This window comes from Lissotriton helveticus, chromosome 3_1 (genome assembly GCF_964261635.1).
Source record: "Lissotriton helveticus chromosome 3_1, aLisHel1.1, whole genome shotgun sequence".
NCBI classification, from domain to species: domain Eukaryota; kingdom Metazoa; phylum Chordata; class Amphibia; order Caudata; family Salamandridae; genus Lissotriton; species Lissotriton helveticus.
In genome coordinates, this window is record NC_136061.1 from 1,844,455,046 (window position 1) to 1,844,482,734 (window position 27,689).

At 42.1% G+C, this 27,689-nt stretch overlaps 1 protein-coding gene across 1 annotated transcript in view; it reads right to left on the reverse strand.

The window, feature by feature from the left end:
* Nucleotides 1-27,689, reverse strand: part of LOC144823889 (mucin-5B-like) — a 1,747,676-nt gene that overhangs the window by 321,140 nt on the left and 1,398,847 nt on the right. The window lies entirely within an intron of this gene.

Here is a 27,689-nt window from a genome sequence, read left to right on the forward strand (position 1 = left end):
TTTTGGAGATCTACTGCAACTAACTCCAGTAAAAGGACAGCCAGTGTTTAAAATGCTTACGCATGAAGATACCAGGAAGTGCTTAGGAAGCATTGGAAATGTTAACATATGGTTACATTTCAAATATGCAGAACTGCTTCAAAATATGCGACAGGCAAAGGATGAAGAATATAAAAATATTCTACAAGATGTAAGAATTGGAAAACTAACTGAGCATGGCAAAGAAGTTTTACATGGATGATTAATTTCAAATTTGTTTCCAAATGAAAATATTCTTCCAGAGAATATTTTTAAGAAAATTCCTGAAAACAAATCTGTCATATGCTTGATGCCAACTCTGCAAGAATGTTCAATCTTCAATAACAAAATGTTAAATTTGGAAAATCAAGAGATTGTGAAACTGGAAGCTATTGATAAAATTGAATATGAAGGAGCAACTATTATTTTGTCAGAAAAGTTGAAATCAAAATTGGATTCTTTAGGGAAGACAATATCTAAAACTGCTGGTATGGAAAAGACTCTGTATGCAACATTAAATTGTCGTATAATTTTACGACGTAATTTACATGTGGAAAGAGGTTTAGTAAATGGAGCAATGGGTCATGTTGTGAATTTTGTGAACTACCGAAATAGAGATGGAATTGAAATTATAAAAATTAAATTTGATGGTATTGAAGAAGTACAACAAATCAGTTGTTGTTCTGCCCGTTTTTTGCTTGTGAAAGATTTATATGTCCGCAGAAAACAGTTTCCTGTTTCTTTGGCATGTGCGGTGACTATTCATAAATCTCAAGGTTTAAGTGTTGATAATGCTTTGGTGAATATTGGAAATTCTGTGTTCAAGGAGGGTATGGCATATGTTGCTTTATCTCGAGTCAGAACTTTATCAAGATTATACTTGATTGATTTTGATGAGACAAAGATTAATGCAGATCTAAATTGTGTAAAAGAATATAATAGGTTAAGAAGAGAGTATGCTCCAAATTTACCTCAATATCCTCTATTTGAAAAGCGTGTGGTAGGCCGAAAAAGAAGAAATGAGAAAAATTGTAGTGAAGTTGTAGCAAAAAGAAAAAAGGTAGATGAAGCAGTAATTGTAAGCCGAAACTAAATGGATTCAGTTAAAGCTGTTGTTGGATTTCAGTTTGAAAATAGTTCTGGTGTCAACTGCTATGCTAATGTAGTGGTTAATGTTGTTTTCTTTCTCCAAACTGTACAAGAACAGATTGCTGAAAATCTTGATCAAACATTTTGTTGTTTATTAAATTCCGTATTAGAGAAATGTAGCAGTGATAGAACAAAAACTACAAAGTGTTTCTGAAATTCGAAAGGTTTTAGACATATGTTCTGGTCTAAATCAATTTTCACAGAATATTCAGCAAGATTGTGAGGAATTTCTAATGTATATTCTTGTTGTATTGCAAGATGAAGGTGTAGATGTAGAATTTTTTTTTGTCCTTTCTTATAAATGGCAACATGACTGGGACAATTGCTCCTTTTCAAGTAGTACTACAGTAGACACTGAAAGATTTATATATTTGACTTTACCAGACTGCAAATCAGTGTCTTTTAATAATCTAGTTAAAGAAGCAAATCAAAACATGGTCTGTACTCAATGTAAATCTGCAATGCTATCAACTTTATTTTTACGAAGATATGGGCAGTATGTTATTTTAATGTTCCAACGATGTAGACCTGATGGAACTAAATTGACAACATTAATTAAAAATGTTGTGGCTTCTCAATTATCAATTTCAGAAAGAACCTTTATAACTGCAGCAATTATTTACCATGATGGTCCTTCAACAACATCAGGACATTACACATGTTATTTAAAATGTCAAAAAGGCTGGAAACACTGTAATGATACTCAATGGACTTTCAAACAATATTTGCCTTCTGACTTACTAAATTCTTACCTAGTGGTCTTACAACCAAAATTTTAGGGAAGGTAATTGGCCTATGAAGATTGCAGCAGTTAATATAACTTAGTTAGTTGTGCAAAATTACTTTCTAAATTAGAGTGATGAAGATAATAAAAAAAACATGTAGTTGTCATAGAGATAGTATATGTAGATCATATAGTGTGTGCTGTGAGTATTATACAAATTATTTATACAAAGTAACCTAGAGGTGGAAATAAAACTCTTGTTTCATAATGTAAAAGATGTTGGAGCTTTTCTTTCAGAAAGTCGGGTAAATGAGAAATTAAGAATACTCTGGACTAATTTCCAAAGAAAAGGACTTTCCATATACTATTTGGCCTCGTGGAAAAGTGGATGGATCAAAAGTGAGTTTAGATATGTTTTTTCAAAATTTTACATTATTTAAGAAAAGATTTTATGGGTTTTTTAAACACAATCATTTTGATTGTGGTTTTTTTCCCGCTGTTATATGATGAGTACTATTGAAGTCACTGTTTTAAGTGAAATTCAATATATTCTGAGAACAGCAAAAATAAACCATATAACATGTTGTTGACATTATTTTGTATTTTCTATTATTAAATATATATTATTTTCCCATTCTCTTATGCTCACTTACCTATTTCCACCCTCTATCACTCCTCTTAACTCACATTCACTGGCCTTTTTTCACTCTCCCTCACCTCCCTTCCCTTACTCCACTTTCCTTACTTATTCTCATTAACCACTCCTTCACGGCCCTTTCCCTCTCTCCCATACACTACTTTCCAGCTGTCAGTCACTCTACTTCACTTCCCTTTCCCTTGTTTTCTTTCTTTGTTCCCTCAATAATTCCCCTTCTCTCACTCATCTTATTACACTTCACTCACTCCTTCTCTCACTTCCTCTGTCCTCTCACATCCTCACTCCCTTTCTCTTACTCCCTGTCTCTTATCTTCAGTCTCTCGGTCCTCTCACTCTCTCACTCCTCTTCCGTCATGCTTACTCCTTAAAACTCATCCACACTCCCTTACTTACCTTTGTTTGCTCTTTTACTCAGTTCCTATCTGCCACTCTTTCCTACACTACCTCTATGTTCTCACTCCTTCACTTCCTTTGTCTCAAGCTCACTTGCTTTTATCCTCTCTCTATCTTCCTTTTTTCCTCAAGCTCACTGCCCTTCACTCACCCTCCCTCACCCTTGTTCCCTTACTCCGGTTCCCTCAGTTATCCTCATTCATCATCCTTAAGTCCCCTTCCTCTTTCTCTCCTCACGCACTCACCTTTTCCCAGTCCCTTTGCTTTACTTCTCTTCCCTTTCTTTCCTTCCTTTGCTCTCTCAGTCATTCTCCTTCCCTTACTCACCTGACTGCTCTTTACTCACTCTTTCTCTCACTCCCTCTGTTCTCTCATATTCTCACTTGTCTTCCCTCATTCCCTCTCTGTTACCTTCACTCCCATTGTCTCCTCACTGTCTTACGACCCTACATTCACCCTCACTCACCTTCCATGCCTCATTGTCATTAATCCACTGTTATTCACTTCTGCTTCTCTGTCACTCACTCCCCTTTCTTTACTCCCCTTTCTTCCTTTAGTTTTCCTAATGCACATTCCTTTAGTATCTTACTCACCTTCACTTTATTTCTCTCTCCTGCTCTTCTCTGTCACTGAATGTATTCATGTCATTATCCTAGTAAATTGCTCTCCCTCTATTTCTTATTAACTCTCTCTGACCTTCACCATTCCTTTGTTTTCCTTTCTAAATCCTTCACTCCTACTTCATCTTTTACTAACCTTTTATGACTTTTAATCTCCTACTTTGTCTCTTGTATTGTGAAATATATATTATAAATATTATAACTTACTTTTTTTTCTCTTTCACAGACATTAAATTGACTGAAAATATGTAATTAAGTTTACATTACTTATAAGGTAAGTTGATGTACAAAATGTACTTTCTCAACTCTCTTTTCCTTAACCTCACTACTCTTCTCTCATGCTCCCACACCTCTGTTCCCTTATTGCGGTTGCCTCACTTATTCTGAATCCCCACGTTTACTCTCCTTTTCCTCACTCCTCTCTCACACTCACCTTCTTTCAGACCTTCTCCTTTACTTTCTTTCCTCTCTCTTCCCTTCTTTTGCTCCTTCTCTCTTTTCTCTTCCCTTACTCTTCTTACTCCACTTCATTAACTCCTTCTGTTTCTTCCTCTGTCCTCTTTGTTCTACAGTCCCCTTCCCTCAATCTCTCTCTGTTAGCCTCATTCTCTCCGTCCCCTTAGTCTCTCACTCCTCTTTTGTCATGCTCACTGCCTATAACTCAGCCATACTCCCACACTCACCTTCTTTCTAACCTTTTTCTTTACTTTCCTTCCTCTCTCTTCCCTTACTTCATTCCTTTACTCTTTTCCTTTACACTAGTCTCCTTAGTCCACTTCACTAACTCCTTCTTTAACCACCTCTGTCCTCTTACTTCTACACTCCCCGTCCCTCATTCTCTCTCTGTTAGCCTCATTCTCTCCGTCCCTTTAGTCTCTCACTCCTCTTCTGTCACGCTCACTCCCTATAACTCAGCCATACTCCCACACTCACCTTCTTTCAGACCTTAACCTTTACTTTCCTTCCTCTCTCTTCCCTTCCTTCACTCCTTCACTCTATTCCCTTCCCTTACTCCTCTTACTCCACTTCAGTAACTCCTTCTCTTACTCCCTCTGTTCTCTTACTTCTGCACTCCCCTTCCCTCATTCTCTCTCTGTTAGCCTCATTCTCTCTGACCCCTTAGTATGTCACTCATCTTCTATCACGCTCACTCCCTATAACACAGGCACACTCCCTAACTTATATTTCTTTCCTCCCTCACTCAGTCCTCTGCTCTCACTTTTTCTTTCACTTTCTCTATCTCTTCACTCCCTTACTCACCTTGTCTCACACTCACTTGCCTTTATCCAGTCTGTATCTCCACTCTTTCCTCAACATCACTGCTCTTTTCTTACCCTTCCACACCCCGTTCCTTTACTACATTTTCTTCACTTATCCTCATTCCCCATGTTCACTCTCCTTCTCCTCACTCACCTCCCACACTCAGCTTCTTTCAGTCCCCCTACTTCACCTCCCTTACGTCCCTTTTTTTGCTTTCTCACTCATTTTCCTCTCCTCTCTCACTGCACTCCACTTCAGTTACTCTTTTTGCATTTTTTAAGAATACAGCTCTTTTTTGAGAATTGGAGGTAGTTCTAAAAATAACTTTTTTTTTCTTCTTTTTTCATTTTTTTCTCAACAAAAACAAAAACAGGGAATGTCAAACTGCTCAACAGGAGCAAAAAAAAATAATCAAATTTAGGGCTGGGGACGGCAGCGGTGGTTTTCTCTTGTTCGGACAATGTTCATAATACTTTGTTCACCATAACACAATCTTTACATCTGATTGTGATGCCATCAAAAACAGGCTGAATATTTGGAATGAGCTGTTCAGGTCGCCCTCTCACCGATGATGCAGTTGGTCCTCCAGTCGAAGTGGAAGCACCATCCCTTGGAGCATCTCGTGCCAGAGCCCTGACACTCTCCCGGGCATAGTTCTGGGGGTGCCTCCTCTGAACGTGCCGAATCATGGTCGAATTTCCAAAACTGTATTTCCTTGTTGGGTCTCCCCGTGAAAGGACAGTATGACAAATTCTGCACTCCACCTTTGGAGCATTCACTTTTTTTTATCAGCTAGTATTGTGAAAAACTTCCAGATGAAGTGCTCTTTTACCCTGGGCTGAGGAGACTCTTCCTGTATGAACTCATTCGAGTCCTCACTGCTACTGGTGGGTCTAGCAGCCATTATAATCCCAAAAAGGTTGAGCAGCAAAAACCAGGTCTTGCAGTCACAAAAGTGAAAGAAGAAGTGAAGGAAATGGGTGGGGATTTCATTTTTTGCAAAAAAAAACTGTTAGCAACCAATGAAAAGTGTTATTTTAAGGTCACATGACTTGACGCGCTTACGCTGCGCGCACCGGAGCGCTTCCGGGGGAGCTTACGCAGCACGAACTGGGGCACTTCTGTGGGCGCTTACGCGGCACGCCTAAATGACGTTTTGCTACTTTTACGGAAATGCAAAATCATTTCCATTCTGAAAATCAAAAATACTACTTTTATAAGTCTGGTACTGAATGTCTTCTATTATTATTTACTTTTCATACATATTTTTTTTACGAATGCAGAAATGGCGCTCTCGCTGCTCTCTCGGGTGAGCTTACCATTGCGCGCACCCTGAGCGCTCCAAGACAAAATGATACGGGTAAGCTTATCGGTGCGCGCACCCTGAGCGCCCCAGAAAAAATGATTAAAAAAAAGAAAAATACATTGAAAAAATATTTTGAAAAAATAAATTAATAATAATAAATAGTGATACAAAACAACTAATAAAAAAACCACAAAAAATCGTAGGTTACAAACTTGATATACAAAGAAATTAGCTTTTAAAAAACCTTTGAAATTCATTGAAAAAAACAGAGGTTTCACAATCGTTATAGTTAGGAATTAGCATTTAAACAACCTTTGAAATTCACTGAAAAAACCATAGGTTTCACACCAGTTATAGTTAGCTGGACATTTTACTCATACAAAACCATTGAAATTCCCACGTTATAGTTAGTTGGACTCACTATAACTCGCGCGCCCGCAATCCACTGCTGATGATGTTACATATTACATCATTCATGACATGGTCAGTGACATCACTGATGACATCACTGATGACATCTCAAATGACATCACTGATGACATCACTGATGACATCTCAAATGACATCACTGATCACATCACTGATTACATCATCCATGTGATAATACTATACACCTCCTCACACTCTAATCTAACCTTTGATACACCTAGTGTTAAATACAAACTACCATTCCTGAAACCATTGACACACTAAAACCACTTACCACATACGCACTCACTGATTTCTAGGTCTACACACACATCTACTCATTCACCCATACAATCTTTCATACATACAGTCACTCATCAATACAACAATATCATATGCACTCATACACCTATACAAACTCTCACACACTGCCACTCATCCATGGAGTTACTCACACACCTAGTCAGTCATGCAAAGAATTAATCACACTCCCATTTCCTCAGTTATACAGACAACACCTCAATTATACAAACATATACTAACACTTACATACTCTCTTATACAATCACTGATACAAGTACACATTGGTCCATACAGCCACTCGCACAATCATTCGCTCTCATGTATAGTTATTTATATATGCCAATTCTCACATGCACTGTGTTTAACATATGTACTTTCGTGGACATGTAGCACTGAGATATCCATTCACTCACCAACACAGCCATGCACACAGTCAACCGCCCATACAGCTGTTTTCTCATGCACTCTTGAACCCATACACCTAGTTAATCAACTGCTCACACATCAATGCACAGAGTCACACACCTTCCAGCCACCCACACACACACTCAGTCTCCCATACAAATAGTTGGGCAACCAATCAATAACCCATATAGCCACTCATATAGCTACTGATCAACACATGCAGCAGCTTATACAACAACAGACATACTGATGCACACATTCAGACAGTTTAGTCACTAACCCATGCATTCAGTAAGACACATTTAATCACTCACTCATACAGTCAGTCACGCACCTACTAAATCCTTCATCCTGTCACTCATACATCCACTCATTGTTCAATATATAAAACATATTTTTACTTTTCAGAAACACACATTCACTGGATGATGTCATCAGTGATGTCATTTGAGATGTCATCAGTGATGTCACTGACCATGTCATGAATGATTTAATATGTGACATCATCAGCAGTGGATTGCGGGCACGCGAGTTATAGTGAGTCCAACTGTTAGACCTGTCGGCCTTTGGGTGGTCCCTCCTATTTATTTATTTATTTTTGTCCCCTTTTTGCCCCTCAATCTCTTTATTTTTGATGTCCACTGGAATTTTTAGATGTTGACCTAGGGGTTAGGTGCTCTTTGCTCTCATAGTCTTTTTCCCTGAGGCCTAGGCGCCTTTCTGACTGGATTTACTAGACCCACAAAATGGTGGCCAGTAACTGCCACAACTGCCACCTCAGAGACTGGACCCATAGGGTAGAATAGGAACATTCCAGAACCTTCTGGTCCCTTCAGGACCTTCTGAGGTCAGCCTATATAAGGCGGAATGTTGGGCGGCCATTTTAGAAGGTGTCAGGTAGAGAAGCATTTTCAGGGAGCTGACTGGAGCGCAGACTGCTGTGAATAGGGAAGGGTGATCCTGTCTGGGTTGATGGTTCTGAAAGGACTGCTGCCAGAGCAGTGAATCTGCCTCCCTTCCTGCTGATCTGGCCCAGCTGAGATAGTGGCTGAGGGGAAGGAAATTGACCTCTTTCAGGAGCCGGTGGCTAATTTCCCCTTCCCTAACTCTAGTTCTGGCCCCGCATAGATAAGCTTCTCTTGAGACTGATTCCTGGGTCATAAACCGAAGAGAGAACTGTAGCGGTGAGTGTGGCCTGGGAACACTGTCTGGTTGCGTCTGAGGAGTAGGGGCTGAGGTGATTCCCCGCCCTCACTATCCAGCAACAACAGGACTGATAGGGTTTCTATCCAGTTGTAACGCCATTCACTTACCCAGGATCCTGGGTGTCGGGGAGCACTGGGAGGTCGTCCTGTTGCCGAGCCTAGGAACACTTCCGTAGGGGCCTTGCTGAGGAGTAGGAATTGGCAGTGAAAGCGGGCCGGGACATCCCCCTTCGGAGGTCTGTGGCTTCTGCCTGGCGTACGGGGAGATTGGCTCTTCCGCTGAAGCCCAATGGAGGAGGGTCTTGTGGCGGAGGAGAGGGCGTTGCCGAGAGTAGCGTTCTTACGGCTGCGCAAGACAGGAAGCTGGGAAGGCCTCTCTCCCAGAGTAGGCGGTATTGCACCGCAGTGATCCCTCTCCCGCGCACTCTCAGTGAGGCAGCGCTGTTCTGTAGTGTCTTCCTTACTGCGCAGGACAAGCGAGGGGAAAGGTTTGACTTCACCCACTAGGCGCCTTTCAAAGACAAGACATCGACTGGCGAGCTGAGGGAGGCCCCTGCCTCAGCTGACGCATCAGGTGAACAACGGAGGCGGCTCGCTGTGGTGAGGAGCTAGTTAGAAGGCCTGTATTCCCACTGGGAGTCTGTGGTGAGAACGGAGACTCCCGGCGGCAGTGAAAGAACAAAGATCAATACTTCAAGCCACAAGTAAGCTGGGGAATTGGAACTCAGGCAGGACACAAATGTGGTAAAATTGTTAACGGATCTACTGACAATCCCTGGTGAAGAGGGAACAGGTGCCAGGGGTTCGTGAATAATAAAAGGAACCATACCTCAGTGGCAAGAGACTGGCCAAGCATAAAACGATCCTGGAAACCACAGAACAGAAACCAGGGAATCGTGGGTTATCTGCTCAATGTCAGAGTTCTGGCAGTGACTGATTCATATTCTGTTCCACTGGGATTAACTGTAATTCATTACGACAGTATTATTGCCTATACCCAATCTACAGAAAAGAGTATTGTACTGCTAAGTAGAGGCACCAACCTGGTTCACTAGACAGGAAGAGGCTAGAGAATATTGTAGAAAATTACAAGGTGTCTTCCTAGGAACCTTAGCATTATGTGAGATTTGCTAGGATCATTTACTGGAGGGAGAAAGTGTAACACCAAATGCAATGTAATGTTAAGTTTTCTTGTTATTGATATACGTGAACAAATGGAGAAATATGTGATTTAAAAAAAAAAAGAAATAACAAAGCGGATTGATGAGATAAATAAGAGTAAACAGAGTATTTTTATAAAACAGCTCTTATTTTCCTAAAAAGAATTGGTGTAGTGTCCTTTTTGAGTCGATGGACGTTATGTTGCTGAAGGGTGTGACGCAAACTTAACACATGTACCTTTGGGATAAGCCTACCTACCTTGTGCCAAGCTACCCTAGGTCCAACACCAACTAACTATATCGTGGGAATTTCAATGGTTTTGTATGAGTAAAATGTCCAGCTAACTATAACTGGTGTGAAACCTATGGTTTTTTCAGTGAATTTCAAAGTTTTTTTAAATGCTAATTCCTAACTATAACGAGTGTTAAACCTATGGTTTTTTCAGTGAATATATATATATATATATCAATCAGCAACTCTCCGAACCACCTCCAGCCTGAAAGTGCCGGCGAAGAAGGAGAACAGACCGCTCGAATACGGCAAGATATTCCTTTATTTCATTTATTGCCAAGTATTAACAGATGACGCGTTTCGGGCGCGAAAGCCCTTGATCACACATATATATATAGTATTAATATATATATGTCAGTTATGTCAGACTTTTTCAATGAAGGTCCACATACTGTTGCATTTGTCCTAAATTGAATAGTCAGTCTTCCAGTACCCAATAATTTTTTACGTTCCTCTCTCAGTTCACATTGTGGTCATCCTGAATTACCACTGCCCTGCCGGCACCAACCTGCCCATGCCAGTGTTTGTGATCACCGGTGAACCTCAACGATTGATGTTTTTGTAGCTACTTGCAGCAACTGTTTTACATAACTGCCACTCAGCTGCTACAGATTGTGTACAGATGTAGTTAGATCTGCTTAGTTTGTTTGTCTTTCCAATGGAGAAGCGCCCGTGCTTGCGGTCATGTGACATATCTGAGTGAGTGCTTATTGCAGTATCGCTTGCAGTGCACAATAATTTAGTGTGCCTGCAACTTTCATACCTGCACTCAAACCATTTGAATAATCTGCATTTGAATATCAGAGCTCATGTGTGTTTGCTCCATTTGAGGCTCCTGTGGCTGTACTTCTCAACTCATCACAAATGTTTCTTCCCTCAAGGGGAGTAGCAAGGGTGGGGATGCAGCAGGGTGGCTGAGCTGAATGTGACAGGCCAGTGAGCTCAGAGGTGGGTCTTTCAGTATACTAACACTTGTCGCTTCAAAGTGAGTCAAATAACTTCGGTCCATTGCACCATTAAATGAATTGACAGGAATCCCTTCATCAGAGCATGCTAGTGGAATAAGGTGGGTATTTAGGTTTTGAGGCAGTAGCCGTGGCAGTACCTTTAGGAGGGAGGAGGTGAGGTTCACACTTTTTTTCTCCATGTTTATACTTTTAAATCAGAGAAACTATGCGGCCTCTGGACGCTGATTACAAGAAAGGGCCCTTGGGTGCCATATGTCCATTGAAAATAGTAATTATGGGGGGGGAATCATACATTAGAAGGAAAGGTAGAAAATAAACACAAGTTCGATATCCAGCTAGGAGCGGGACTAAGAAGTGGATCAAAAAACAAAAAAGAACTGTGGATTCTCTGCTTCCCTACAGTCTCCAAATCAAGGGGATATATCTGGCCACTATGACCTATTTGCAAATTAAGTGTCAAAGCTTTATGAACTTTTTGTAATGGCTTCCTATGGCATATTCAGAACTACGGTTATCCTTGACGCTTGTCTGTTGCATTCCACATGCCAAGACCACCATTCTTCATCTTCATGATGCCCATCACAGTTATTAACTCAGGCTAGCAATGTTACTATAAGTGGAGTTTATGCTCTGGGGGACAATATTCCTCTTGTGGCTAGCATTCTTGACAATGGTAGTCCTGATGAATCAGTAGAGAGTGATGAGGATGAGAATGCGCCCTTTTTTGATTTTCTAGCGGCACTTATTAGGTCCTTGCTTTTGCCCTTGGAAACTAGACTCCAGGGTATAGAACACCAACTTGAAATTATATCCAAGAACCTGAACTGTAAGGGGGGAAAAACAACTCAAGTAATCCAGAAGAATACCCCCGGTACATCGGGAACCCTACTGCCAATGGCCAAGAACCCTTTACCAGTACCCAATCAGTTAACCAAGTCCTGCCCTACCGTTCCAACTGTGCAGAAGGTTGGTAAAGTGGTCACTAAACAAGTTTCTGCAGACGTTAATAAACCTCTGGAAAAAGCTGGTTCTTCTGCTTTAAGCGCTGTCCCTCCTCCTCCCCTGGTGAAGACACCAAGGGTACGGCGGAATATTAGCTTACCATCAGACGCCTGCCCATTTGTGATAGTGTTAACGGGTGTCCCAGAGCTTATACCAGCCAGCCCCGAAACATTTTGGGGTCTCAAAAATAAAGTTTGTCACTGGTTGGATAGGAATTTCCCACCCCCTCCGAATGTCAATAAAAATATCCTTATGGTAGAGAGAGCACCATGGGTAGGAGAGAAAAAGAAACACCTCAAAGGAGACTGTGTGGTGATTACATTTGAAGACCCTTGCATAGTAGAGTTTATCTGCTCTGGGCATTGCCGTAACAATGACTCGGAGATCCTTGTTAAACCCTTGTCATACTTCTATATGCCCGTGGGGAACCACGATAACAGATGGAGTTGGTTAAGGGCTACCACGCATCAAAATGGTAGGGGGAGACTGGAAACCCAAGGGAATCAACGCTCTAATAATTGGGGAGGGGCCGCAAATGGAGACTGGCAAGAAGTCCGAAGAGGGAGAGGTAGACCCTATAATGGTGGAAATAGGTTTAAGGAGGGATGGTTGGGCCCACAGTTGGATTACCCTATCCAATGCTACAATCGTTTCAGTGGTCTGGAGGAAGTCGATTGACTCCCTAACCAGCTCATTGAGCGATAGGGTAGTCGGGTGCTGCAGGTTTTACCCGGAGATCAAGTAAAACCGCCTGTAGGCAGAGTGGCTATTGCAGGTTCCACCAGTAAAGGTATAGATAGTATTGAACCCTTGGTTACAGTCGGTAACTGTACGCTGGATATAGCTTCTATAGGACAAATGGAATCCAAGGCACCGGGTCCCTTTATCAATATTTTATCGTGGAATATTGCAGGTTTAAAGAAAAATTTGGCTAACCCTGATTGGAACGTTTTTATAAACAACTTTGATATATGTATGTTTCAAGAGACGTGGTGCCTATCCCCCGAATACATGAATGGTTATTCTACCTTTTATGTTCCAGCTGTTTCAATGGAGAGAGGGCGCCCCTCCGGTGGGTTACGTATCTGGGTGAAAATATCCCTGAACTGTAGTGTTATCTCTAACAAGTATGTTTCTAATGACATCTTACACATTACTTTAAAGAATTGTGCAGGGGGCTATATTTATGAAATCTTCTGTATTTATGCTAGAGGCCTCCAGGGAGGGCTTGCTTCCCCAGTATTGGAATTGTTGGATGTGGAGCTATCAAACCTTCCTACCAGATCCAAAATACTGGTCGGGGGGGATTTTAACTGCACATTCGAACCTTTGGATGTTGAAGAAGCATTGGGGTCTAATGTGGTGGATGGTAGACAGATCATGCCACCATTAAAACTTGTCCCAATTAAGAAATGGTCATCGAGAGTTATTCAGTTGAATGCCTTGGTGTTAGATCACAACTTATGGGCTCTTAATGGCCGTACAAAGTCAGATCGCGAAGGAGCGATGACCTTTAATAGGTTGGGGTGCCCCTCTCGTATCGACTACATCCTCTTAGATGAACACTCCTTGCCCGACGTAATTGATATGGAGGTCAGGGAGTCGTCCTATAGCGACCATAACCCCTTATGTTTGCAATTTCAGTGGGTAAGTGGCCGCAATCTTAGCCGGAAAACAGAGTTGATAATTAATGAAGTCTTCCCTGTAAATAATAACCGGAAGCTAAAATGGAATGTGGTCAAATGTGATGAGGGGAAGCTCCAAAATATTAAAGAATTGGTGTCTGAAGAAACCAGTAGATTGACAGCTCTAGTTCCCTCGCCAGTTAATCTAGTCGATCCCAGTTTGTCGGTCTCTTATAACAATTTAATAAGCAAATTGGGAGCCCATTTTTGTAAGAAGCCAATGGCAAAATCCCGCTCTAATGGTATTAAACCTAAAAGTAATCCGTGGTACACGATTAATTGTAGAATCAAAAGGAAAGCAATTACTAAAGCTATACGAAGTAAGGATTCTGTGGCCGTCCGGTTGGCTAGGAAAGATTATTCAAGTAGTATAAAATCAGCAAAAAGAGATTGGGAGGAAGAGCATTGGCAGCAGCTGAAGGAAGCAGCATGTGGGAAAAATACGGTCATATTCTGGAAATTAATTAATGCTCTAGATAGTAAGGGAGCAGGACCCATTTTAAATCATATTACCGAACATGAATGGTATTCCCATTTTTTAAAATTGTATTGTGAGGATAGCTTGGATAGCTCGATATCACCATCAGTTACTATCCCCGAAAGCATGCCCTGTGAATATATGATTCCCAACACAGATTTATTTTCCCAGAGTGACGTATTAGATGCTATCTCTAAATTACTGCCCGGGAAGGCCCCAGGCCAAGATTAGGCCTGGGCGAAGCACTACGCTCCGCTCGCGGAGTTTGCGAAGTTTTTGCAACTTCGCACTACGCGAGCGGCACGTAGCACAGTGCGAACATGCGTAGTGCAGCGTAGCGTAGTGCAGTGCTCATTTTTTGCTTGTTCGCGGTCCTGAACGTCATGTTCGCGACCGCGAGCAAGCAAAATGACATCCCGGCGAGATTCTCAACGCGAGGAGGTCAGGTTTCTCATTGTGAGTGGTTGCGCATGCTCGCGACCGCTCTCAATGAGAAACTACCTGTTCGCGTTGAGAAAGCTGCCGCTCGAGTAATAATCTCCTCGAGCAGCAGAAAACTACAGCTCGCACTGTGCAAGATGCGTTTTCAATGCTTGCACAGTGCCGGATGCTTGTCCGCACTGTGCAATCATTGAAAACGCATCTTGCACAGTGCGAACATGCTACTACGCAGCTCGCGTAGTGCGAAGTGCACTTCGCGTAGCTTCGCGTAGCGCTACTTCGCGAACTACGCCCACCCCTAGCCAAGATGGTCTTCCAGGGGATATGTTAAAGTACGAACCAAATGTGTGGGCTAAGTATATATCCTGTCTGATGAATCTGATTCAGTCTGGTCACTCTGTTCCTGACTCCTGGAAAGGTGCTGAGGTGATAACCATTTATAAAAAGGGTGAAAGGGATGACCCCGCCAATTACAGACCGATAAGTCTGATAGACATTATTCAGAAGGTGGTTGGAAGGGTGATCATAAATCGTACAGAGTCTTGGCTTGTGGATGAAGGCATTTTGTCCCATTTTCAGGCCGGGTTTAGATGCAATATAGGTGCAATAGACCAGGTCTTTAGATTTTGTGCAGTCTGTTGGAAGTCAGTGTTAATTACTAAGGGCAGTCTATACCTGGCTTTCATAGACTTGAAGACAGCATTTGACGTTATTCCACGGGCTAAGCTCTGGTCGGTCTTATCCGATATGGGTTTTCCTAGTTACCTCCTACAACTCATTATTAAACTCCATGAGGGGAATTATGCTAGGATTCGCTGGGGAACCCAGGGCCAACTGACTGAGAAGATTCCGGTAAATAGGGGAGTGAGACAAGGGTGTGTGATGGCTCCAACTCTGTTCTCCCTCTTTATCAATGGGGTGGTAGACCATCTGAGGGAGGACCCTGCTGATGCCCCCGTCCTTGCAGGAGAGAAAACACCCACTCTCCTCTTTGCCGATGACACCCTTCTCATGTCAAAATCCCCCATGGGTTTGCAAAAACTGCTTGATCGTTTTTGCAATTTTTGTAAAGATAGGGGATTGTCAATAAATACTTCGAAAACAAAGTTGATGGTGCTGACTGCCAAAAAGAAACCCAGGAGGGTAAACCTCTTGTTGAATGGCACTTCGCTGGAGGTGGTAGAAGAATTTGATTACCTCGGAGTGAGACTTTGTAATAATTTGAGTTGGTCTGCCCATATCGCCAAAATGGTTCTAAATCTCAAAAGGGTTTCAGGAGTAATTTCTAAGAATCAGCGACGATCCATTAGTAGACCCATAGCTCCTACCCTGGCAGTTTATGAAGGGAAAGCATTGGCAGCGGCAGTATATGGTTCAGAACTTTGGGGGGCGGAAAATACAAAAGCTTTAGTAGTGGCGGAAAATACATTTATTAGAGATATGGTTTCGCTACCCTTATCATCCCCCTTGAAACCTTTATTTTTAGACCTGGGTAAAAAATCGATCTCCGATCTGGTGCCAATTCGCCCTTTGTTATTTTGGGTTCGTCTTAGAAGGACCCCGGAACTTTTTAACTATGCCCAGGTTTTGGATGAGCTGATTACTTTGAATGTAGGCAATAAAATTAAATGGCTCAACAAATTAAAGAGGCTGGTGATATCTATAGGTCTGGAGGAGAGTTGGATCTCACAAATGCCACCTTCGAAATCAATTGTTAAAAAACTTTACTGGGATTGGGTTGTTGAACAAGAACTCAGGAATCCAAACTGGGGTCATTTAACTAGCGCCTTCCTTGACCACAAGCCCCTTAGAAAGTTAGAGCCTTTTATGGATTTCATCCAGGTCCCTCGCGATAGAACATTGTTTTTGAAATTCAGATATGGTATTTTACCCCTTAACTCATTCAAAGTAGGTTGGAAGGGATATAGAGGAACAGAGCTAAAATGTCCAGGTTGTTCCTGCCCGAAAGAATCACTGGGCCACTTCCTATTTGCATGTGCAGCTTACAAACAACCAAGAGAAAGATGGTTGAAACCTGTTTGTAGGAATTTAGGGGTGAGGGACCATAGTACAGCCATGCGTATGATCCTAACTAATGTCATTTCAATGCATATGGTTTGCGGGGTGGCCAAATATGTGGCGAATGCTTAGTTCATCAGGTCAAAACTTTTACCCGATGTCTGAAATGTTTATATGTATAGTTATTTTTGTTCAATGTATACGGGTTGGAATATGTCAATGTATTTCGGATACTGTATAATTGTACTTTTATGAAATTTGTTTCGAATAAAGTATTGAATGAGAATAGTAGAATTGGGTCAGCGGAAGTCGCAAAATCAAGAGGCTTAGAAAATCAACACGTCTCAAATAAGTGAACTTTTATCCATTTGCCTCTTGCTAAAACTAATGGTCCTATTGCAAAATATGCTACGTGGTGTACTTGAATGAATCATACTGAATAATGATGGAATGAGAATTCACACTGTGATTTTGAAATATATAGCAAACCTTATGTGTGCAATAAATACATGTGTGCCTGCTATGGTATGATCAATGGTTCCCGTTGAGAAGGAGGAGGGGGAAGCAATAGGAGCAGTCAGGCATAGCCCATCTGCAGTGTACATCTCAAGAATACTAATGCTAGTTAATAGAAGGGATGACCCAATATTTTATGTGAGGTGTGCCATATCTGATAGTAGATTCCCCAGGGCTTGGAAAGATAGGAAGATGGCACTGAAATATAAATTCAAGGGACTCAGAAAAAGAATTTAAAGGGTAGAAAGTTGGAGCTCAAAAAAGATTGAGGTAAACAGAGGGAGATCACAAAATTGAGAGGAGGGTAGAAGAGTGGTACCTCTCAAGAAAGATGTTGCAATAAGTTAGTTGGAATAGTGTGTACTTTACCCCCAGGGTTAAGTAATTGAGGGCAAACAAGGGCACAATTACCTAGACTTTGTAGATCAGGCAGTATCTCTGAAGGCAGCATCCTCAAAAGGTACACCATATTTAAGACAGCATAGAAACCACAGAACATCAATTTGGGTAAAATAGATCCTTTGCTGTACTTGGATATAATTTGAACAGGGAAGAGACAACAAGTGGAACCCTTTAAATAGGTTGCCCCTCTTACAAACTTTGATCTTTCCTAAAGACAATAGACCTACTGATTTAAAACAGGCAGCTTTTGTTAGTACTTTACAAAAAGGCAGGGAAGGAAGTTTCTAAAGGGGTTTTAAACTCACACTTGATCCAAAATTTGATAATAAATTCAGAAAGGGAATTAAACTCCACGGTCTTGAAATGGCACAAAATGAGAAAATGAAGCAAAGTACGGAGAAGGTATTTTTAAATAATCATGCAGGGCTGTGCGGCATGCATTTAAATGTTTCAGTGACAGATAATCCAATGGAGGCGCCAAGGAGATTTGCAGTCTATAGAGAAAGTCTAAGAATCACTATTCCATTAATAGTAATAACTGCAACGGAGCACTGTTAGAAATGGGGATCTTTGGTTGGCTAAGGCTTGCGCCAAAGCCAGGCAGAGACCACCACTCTAGTCAGGAAAAGGGAGTTACACATCAAAGATAACCCCTGCTCACCCCCTTGGTAGCTTGGCACGAGCAGTTAGGCTTATCCCGGTGGTGATGTGTAAAGCATTTGCACAACACACACAGTAACAACATACTAGGCACACCACAAAAGGAACTCCACACAAGGTTATATATAAAAATAGCCTTTGTATTATCATAAAACACATTAGATGGTAATCACACAATATACACTGTGCCAACTGGTACGGGGAATATTTACAGGGGATTATTCACACATGACAGGGCCATCTGGGCCACTGTCAGAATCATCACTTGGTAAAGAATAGTCAAAGTAAGAATATATCAGGAACTTAGAACACAGCCAGTAATCACTGGCAGACACTATACTCGGTGTCAACCTGTAACATAAATCATAACATGCACAGTATCACATAAGGCGAGAACTCTATTCTGCGCCAACCTCATAAGCCTAAATATAGTAGACCATAATCTCCTACACATAACTTGCATTAGGAAATGAACTTGATAACATAACCTGCAGTAGGGAATAAATCAAACATAGACCACAGTAGAGAATCAAATAAAACATAAGACAGTAGGTAAAACCTAATAATCATAAAAGCACATCTATAAGTATAAATCAAGGTGCACACAACATACTATATAAACATTGCATTTCCTAGCACCTATAAAAATTACACTAGGGCCTTGCATCCTATAAACCTAATAGTCCCCAGGGCCAACTGACCATCTCTAAGGGGCTCAAATGCCCTTTGTCCAAAGTCAGGGTGCACTGCCATGCAGCAACAGTCAAGGGTGCGCACTTGGCATAAACATAAAAGTTGCAGCTGCCCACTACTTGCTGGGCAGCTGGGACTCTCAAATGAAGGTCTAAACATAGCAGCTTGCACTAAGTGCTGCACAGATGTGCAGGTCACGATGGGGTTGAAGGAGTGCGTCTCACTTCTGGATTCAACACATGTCCCCTAAAATAAAGTAAGGCCTAAACGGTGCAGCTGCCCACTACTTGCTGGGCAGCTGAAAGCATTCAAATGGGGCATGGGCTATCAGTGGCCATTGGAGTCAATATGTAAACGTGGGAGCCACTTAGGCTCTAAGAGTAATCATGTCACCCAAGCACTGTGGAGCGCACTGGTGCTTTTAAAATGATTAGTCCAGTGTTGGAGCCACACGGGGCTCTAGGAATACTGATGCCCAAAATGTTTGAGACTCAGGGGCTCTGAAAACAAATATGCCCCCTAATAACCCATGGACCCCTCTGGGCCTGGGCAAATAATTATTGCCAAATGTTTGGAGCCATCTAGGCTTTGGGAAATACTTAGGCAACGTTGGAGCCATCTGGCTCTTAAAATAAACATGCCATCCCCATTGTAGCGGCCCGCTGCCAAGTGGGGCCGCTCGAGAAGCAAACAGAGACAACCCCGAACCCTCTCCTTACCAGGCTCCTTGAGTGGCCCTGATACGCGGCTGGGGCAGGCACCAACACTGTGCCTCGGCCCCCGGCACCCTAACCTCCACACTGTGGGGCTTCCTACTCGCATGCTGGTGCCTGCGGGGCTCTCCCTCCTTCCGGGAGCCCCGCCTTACCTCTGTGCCATACTTCAGCCGGACCCCCGTCTCGGACCGAGACTTGTGGAAGGAGCCTGCGAGGCTCCGGTGGATCTCGAGTGGGACTTCCTCCTCAAGCGGAATTCCCGCCCTGCTCCAGGCGTCTGGCCGCCTGACTTCCGGTTTTCGCTGCAGGCCGTGGCGGTGATTGCTTCTTAGGGGCACAACAAGGGGTAGGCTCCCTCGAGATAAAAAATAAAGGTTGAAGCGGGGTGGGCACCCACGTGAGGCTCTAATAAGTGGGGTGGGCACCTACAGTAAATATAAACTAAAAACGAAGGCGCAGGGTGGGCACCTGTGCACTAAAATACCAACAAGCGCCCATAATGCAGGGTGGGCACCTGCAAGTCAAAATAAAAATAAGCGGGGTGGGCACCCGCATTGCAGAGGCCGCGGGGAATCCCTACCCTGGGGATTCCCTCTTACAGGGCCAACAAGGGAAACAAAGCAGAGTGCTCGCAGGGTGCTAGGGAGCACAAGGAGTCCTGGGGCAAGGAAATGGAGCAGACAGCTCCCTGCAAAGAAAAGTCCCCCAGTCATCCTCAGGCAAGGCAGAAGGGTCCCAGGAAAAGAAGTCCTCCAGGCATCCAGGAGCAGGGCAGAGCCCAGGGAGGCAAGCCTTCCCCTGAGCCCCAGCAGCAGCACGCACCTGGTAGATTCAAGTCCAAGAACATTGTACATGGGGTCACAGTCCCTATATTTATACAGCTAAATCCTTTGTCTCAAAGGTGCAGGCAAGTGGAGAACCAGATACAACTGGTTCAGGAGCACTTTGTTTTGCGCAGCTCCTCTCTCCCTTCGACAGGACAGGCCAGGGACATCAGACGCACCACAGGAGGTGGAGCCAGCATTGTGGAGGGAAGGCACAGCCCTATTCAGGTCCCAAGTGCAACTCCTCCCTCCCATCTACATGCAGATCTCCCTATTCACCACCGGGCAGACTCATCCTGGCTCCTGGAGACAACCACACCAGCCAGCCCCTGTCACTCACAAGCCAGACAGGCAATTCACATCTCACAGCACACAGAAATGCCAACTTCTAAAAGTGGCGCTTCTCCACTAGTCACCATAAATCTGCACACACCATTGCGCAGCATTGATTCTCACGAGTTCGCACATACCAAACTCGACCCTGCACTCCCCTATCAGGAATTACCACGGGCACACCTATCCCCCATGTATTCCTATGGGAGGGTAGGCCACTCTCACCACACGCACTCAGAGTGCGCACACACTTTACACTGGGCCACAGTGCGGTAGTGCCCACAGGCCTAAAATCACTACTACAATGCCGGAGGCTAAAGGCAAAAAGTTTAGGGGTGAACCTGCCAAAAAGGTCCAAGTCCAACAAGCACATTTAAGGGCAATCATAAGATTCTCCTTTCGGGGTATTTCTCCTGTTGAAAATCCTTCAAATTTACCAATATCGATTAGGGAACTATCTTGGAACTCTCTTGGAATGTCCATGGATTGAGGAGATTGATGCATAAGAATTGTCTAAAAAATAATGTCTAAAAAATGTGCTAATTTGTTTACAGGAGACTTGGATAGCTGGTGCTATACCTACTTTGATGGTTTTATACAACAGGGTAGGACAGCTGACGAAAGGGATCAGGGCATCTGACTGGGAGCTTATTGATGCTTGTTTCTAAAATCATTGAACAAATAATAAGACCAAAGATAAAATCTGGAGTGGGATAATCCCGTTGACGAGTCTCTGTGATCACGTACTGCTTTGACATGGTGACGCATGCTCGATGGTCTAGAGGACCTTTCCTGATCCCTCTGTTTGTCCTTTCTGTAAGTTCCATATACGTTCTCGAAGTGGTTCTCTCCTCCACACTTCCTGCATTTTTGACCCATGGTGGGGCATCCTTCTGTGTGGGGAAAGTCATAGCCACAGTGGTAGCATTTGAGATGGCGTTCACGCCGTCTGTTGTTTCGACTGGAGCTGCGACGTCTTCGATTCCCAGGTTGCTGTGACATTTTGGACCGGGATGACCTTGGCTTCGCCGGAGAATATCTGCGTGTGTTGCGAGATTGAAGCCTGAAAGCTTGTTCACGCTTTTCGCTTCTCCCGGCTTCCATCTTTTTGGCATGTTCTTTAGCCTTATCATGCACCCGTGTCATCTCCTCAATTTCGTCCAGCGAATAGCTTTTCTTCAGTAGCTTCCGCCGCAGTGGTTCAGACTGACAGCCTTCGATGACTCTCAGACGAAGGGCATCCTCAGTAGAAAAAGAATCAAATTCGCAATATCGTGCCAATAGTCTGGGACGTGTGATGTAAGCGCACATGAGCTCTTCTTTTTCTTGAGCAGCTAAGATAAACGTGTATCTCTCACAGTCAATATTCCTTTTGTGTAAAAATTTCCGGTTCAGTGCGTCACACACAGCAGTGTAAGATGCTGCTTCAGCCGCGGGTAATTCCTTTATGATTTGGCCGACATCTTTTCCTATTAGATTCCGTAGTGCTATCAGCTGTTGACCGGCCTCAGGCACGTGTGAACCCTTCATGAAGTCTTCGAAGTCTTCAAGCCACTCATTCCACCGAAGACCCATACCTCCTCCTGTTTCAAGGACTAAGGGTACCGGTGGATACAAGAATGACACTCCAAGAGCCCTCATCTGTCCAGCATAGGCTTGCGCCGGGCCCGCTTGAGGAGGTGGTGTGGTAGACATGGTGATGAGGCGGTCGTCTATTACACCTGACCACCGACAGAGACGACAGTTCCCTCTGTTGCGTAGGACAAAACACACTCCAAACCTCCACCGGACGTGTTAGACTTGAACTTGGGAGGGCTTGATTCAAACACCATACACTAGAACACACCCCAGCTGTATTTGAAAACTTCTTGGTTTGCTTTTACCAGTGCTCGATGATTTTCCAGCTGTGGGATTGAATTTATCAGTGCTTGATGGATTTCAGGTTTTCCAATTGGATTCGCCAATGCTTGATAATTTTCCTATTTTCCAGTGGCATTTGCCAAGGTTTGATGCTTTGTTTGACCCTCAGCCTGACCTCAAAATGGCCACCGGGACTCCCTCGCAGGGGATTGGAGCAGGTGTCTGACTCCAAGATGGCCGCCACAAACTCTCGCGCTCCACGAGATTTGGCCACAATCACACCGGCAGCACGTCCTCCATCAAGCAGACCTCCCCAGCAACCGAGGGACAAACGAGGACACTTACCCACAGGTAGTGGGCCCGGTAGTGTGCGACTGGGGTGGGATCCCAGCTCGCTTCCATGCAGTGCAACAACGCGGGAGGGGGGGTTTACAAATGCCCCGCACTTGTCTTTCGCTATTCCCACGGTGGGGGGCTCACACTACCCCTCACTCCAGCAACAGGCAGACGCGACTGGGGTAGGCACCTGGATCGCGATGCTACACAAGAAACGCGGTCGGGGTAGGCTCCCAAACCGCGCCACGGAGAAAGGTGCAGAGCGCTCCATGCACTCGCGCAGTGCTTCCAGCGCTGAGAGGGGACCAAATCCACGCCGCATGAGTCACGCCCACCCTCGTCGCCAGCTGTAGTGTCCTGGCCACATAGGACACCAACTCAGGTAAGTTAATTACTTCTTATTTATTTATTGCACGTCCGCTCTCTTACAATCCCCGACTCTAACTAACTCCTTCAGGGCATGCCCCTCCTCTTCCTCCATCCCTCCCTTATCCCGCCTCCTCAGCCGAGGGCGTCCTAGTGCCCATAGTGTAATACAAACATTACACAGCTGTGGACTAAATTTGAAAGCCTCTAATGTACACATTCTAATGGTTTGTTTATACTTCATTGAAAGTTTATAAGACTAGTTTTAAGTATGGTGTAAAGTCGAGATTTGATGCAAACGTATTTTGACATGATATGCAATAATTAGTTGTTGCAGCTTTCATCAGCTTAAAAGGCAAGTGCTGAAGAATTTGCTTCGGTAAATTTAATTCTTAATTAACAGTTTTAATTGGAAGTTAACCTTTTTACGGTCAATTTACGCAACAATTCTAGTTATGATTAGACATCATCCATTCCAAATATTGTCTGCTACTTGTTTGGTAAAAGAGGCTTAAGACTACCAAACTTGAAGCTGGTATGCCCGTAAATGCAATTTGATAGAAACTTTCCTCATCCTGATACATTTCCTCCAAAATAAATTGCACGTTTTGAGAGAAAGAAAGTTTGCCTCTATCCTTAATTAACATAGCACAGCATGGTTTTTCAAGCACTGTGCTGCTGTGTCTAAAATATTCTGCCACACTACTGAATAATGACCTGCTCACATTGATCTGTAGTCCATGTTCAGAGGCATTAGTTATGTATTGCCAGTCCTCCAGTTGCAAACTTCTTTCATTCTGTGGCAGTTCACCTCCCCACAACTCCAAGAAGGGCCCTTACATTTTCATCAGATTTTTTTTCTTGCCACTGTATTACTCTTTTTTCTGTTTCATTTGCAATAGGTAGTGAGTGAACACCGATAACTTGTATGCAGGGTTGCCTCCTGGCCTTTGTCTCAAGATTAAGTATGTCTTGACCTCTGGGTTAAGATTATAATGAGGGTGTTTGAGCGCTATCAAGGGTCTGATGCCAGTAATAATTCAAGAACTTGAACAGCTTAGATGTGGCTAGTACTGGCAGCAAATATAACCTCCAGATATTTGAAACATTGGCTAAACTATCATGCTTGCAATAACTACCGTTTTTTATTGTATGAATGTTTTTGCATTTTGCATGAAATTAATACAGCCAAGTTCTTTCACAAAACTACAACAGCATCTTTGAGGCTGAAACAGCTCAAAGTTTTGCCTTGGCTGTAGTACTGTCCTGCTCTTGTTTCCGCTCCACAGTGTACTTTCCATTCATCCTTTGCACAATACCTTATTCTTACCTACATAGGATATCCATTATCTGAACTCCATCCTCTTTGTCTATACTCTGAGCACTCAAGCAACTATTTCTTTGGTACAGTCTCCTTCAAATAAATCCTCTTGACCTTATTTTTTCCACATATCTTGCGGCCTTGCACCTTTTTGAACCAGACGATATATACTGCTTATTTAAAACCCCTATTTGCGCATCACATTCATGAATTTACATGACAAAAACATAGTACTGCTTTTGTTTTTCACTAAAAGAGCAATGGACCATATGCACATCACAATATAGTCATTAACAGACCATCTATGAAAGACATCACCGGGGCAGTCAACTACACAACAAATATTCTTTAACAGAATCTCTAGATATATTTAACACAAAAAACAATCCCAGCTGTGATATTTTTGTTTAATGTGAAAAGGCTTTTGATTTGGTGGCTTTGGGAAATGCCCTTTCGTATTTTAGATGCATGTGGGTTCACAAATCCTATCATACAGGTTATGAATGTGCTGCATAGGGAGCAACACCTAAGCTGATTATTAAGGCATCAGAGGCATGAAAGCATGAAAGAATGCAAACGGACTAGGTGGGATTGTCCCTGATTTTATTAACTTTCTTCACAGAGCTCCGGCCAGTGCAATTTGGATAGATACCTGAATCCATCCTTTCGACCTCAAATGGCCTGAATTAAGCTGAATGCGGATGACCTTATGCCATTTCAAATCTTAGCAGTATATACATTTAATAAAGCTAAACATGAGGTGCTATTATACAACAGTAACCCAGAAGTGCAAATGCAAGATTTACAAAGTGGTTTATTTCAACACCCTAAATGGTACTTGAATATAAACTTCATAAATCACATGAATGATTTTTATTACTTAAATGAAAAATAAACACTGCTAGCCATATGGAAGTCTCTCCCATTTACCATACTTAGGAGAGTAGCTTTGATAAAAAATAAATCTCCTGCCATTGTAATTTATTTTCTTTGCAGCTTCCCCCTGTATTTTTGTATGCCTCCTTTTTTCAAAAGCTTTCTTTGTTTCTATGGCAAGATTGTAACCCATTAACCCAGGATCTTTGCCAGAACAACTCACATTCAAGGACACTTAAAGAATAGAAGGAAGACTGCTTTCGAAAACGATGATATGTCACTAAATACACTGGGAAATTACTGAAATACGGTGACCCGAAATTTTAGAATAAACGCACGCTTCCTCATTGATGAAAGGAAAGTGTGTAAACCAGTTAAAATTGGAACTAATAAGGATTATAATCGAAGTAACTACCGGGACATCTATCTCCTGAAGTTTTCCTACCAAAAGGAGATTTATTACTTGTGGCTAAGACAACAAACTTCAAAGAGAACTCTACTGTCTTTTAAAAACTATAAACCTGTCCTGAAGAAGGTGTCTTATTCTGTCCTGAAGAAGGTGTCCAGAATAAGACAAGTCCACTGAAACGCTGCATCAAACCTTTGCTTTTACTATATTTGTATGAACATTGGTTTGATTTACTGTTTTTTTAAATTGCTTGTGTGAGATTTTAATAATATGTGAAATGTTTAGTAAGAGTTATTCATGTGCAGAGATTCACAGATAAAAACCAGTGCATGAATATTGTGATTTTTAAACACATGAGGAAATAGGAGGAATGACAAAGGAGTCCTTCTGTTTTTGTTTTACATCTTGGTATAACATTGATTGATGCAAACATTTTATAAAATATTTATTTGTAATATTGACATTGAGTCTGTGGCTCTGTATATAAATATCAATTATTTTGATTCAGCGTTACATGAATATAAAAGGAACATTTTTTAATAAATGAGGAGACATTTTTTTCAGAAAACAGGCTTTATGCATTTTGAGTACATATGCATGAATGTGATCATAGAAAAACAATAGGGGTGTTCCACAAGATTGATTAAATCAGCACAAGGGGACAATAGTTTTTTTAACCCAAACTGAGCACTCAATTCTTTTTATTATTTCATAGAGGATGATGGGATAGCACTGACACATTTTTAAATGCACTATTTAACCTTTTTTGCACATATTTAAAACAGGGCATCAATTTACTTTGCATTATGTTGATGAATTAATGGATCTAATTACAATATCCAGAATAGATTGTGTTTAATTAAATCCTCTTATAAGGTCTGGTAACAGGTCTTCATTCTCAGCCAGGTGAACATATTTTTTTAATCATATTGGAATACCACAGCTTAATGCAGCATCTACTTTCGTAGCTTAGGTTTCACAAACTATGCTAGAATTAGACCATTCAATAGTGATAAGATGATAAAGAAATGGGTATTTTAAGATGACACATTTGTTATTCTATAATGCATGGAAAACACGGAGTGATATACATGGGTCAAATAGATGCAATGCTCATATAGCAGGAACTATGAGTTCTCAAAAAGGATACATTCTTCATCTGTAAATGAGCAAGAGGAACTAGTATTTAATCTTTTAGAAAACCCCACTTATGTTAAGGCAGGGTGCTGGAACTACTGGCTGATGAAAGCAAAAGCATAAAATACTTTCGGCAAAGTTGCCAACAGATGGTTGAGGAAAGAAAGAAAATATAAATATATCCCAAAACATCTGGAAAAAAGTCAATAATTTAAACTTTTCAACACTCAGAGGTTCAAACTTCCTTAAAATGCTATTTTGTTCTAAATGGGTACTATATTGCACACCGGACCCTTCATGTTCCCATGTAACCCAGCTTCCTGCTTTAGATGTAACAGTCTAAATAATGATAATTGGTCCCATATAATATGGTCCTGTGAAAGACTCAAATATTTTTAGAATTCAAATTACGAATACATCAATAAAGAATTCATTATACAAATCCCACATAATCCATGTCTATCATTGATAGGATTTTTTTCCAATGCAAGGGCAGCATATATATTCTAAAAATTGGTATATAATGAATATTAATAGCCTGTTCCTTGATATTTCAGCATTGGACAACTTCTATAAACCCCACTTTTTCAGAATGGCTCAATACAATGTTCAGGGTGTGACAGCAAGAAGACATTAATGCGATTTATACATTTTACATTTTGAATTGGGATATTTTACACTTCTGTGATGGTTTTCAAATTAATTATGGTATCTTGAACTAAGAGATTCATTTAATGTATATCGTC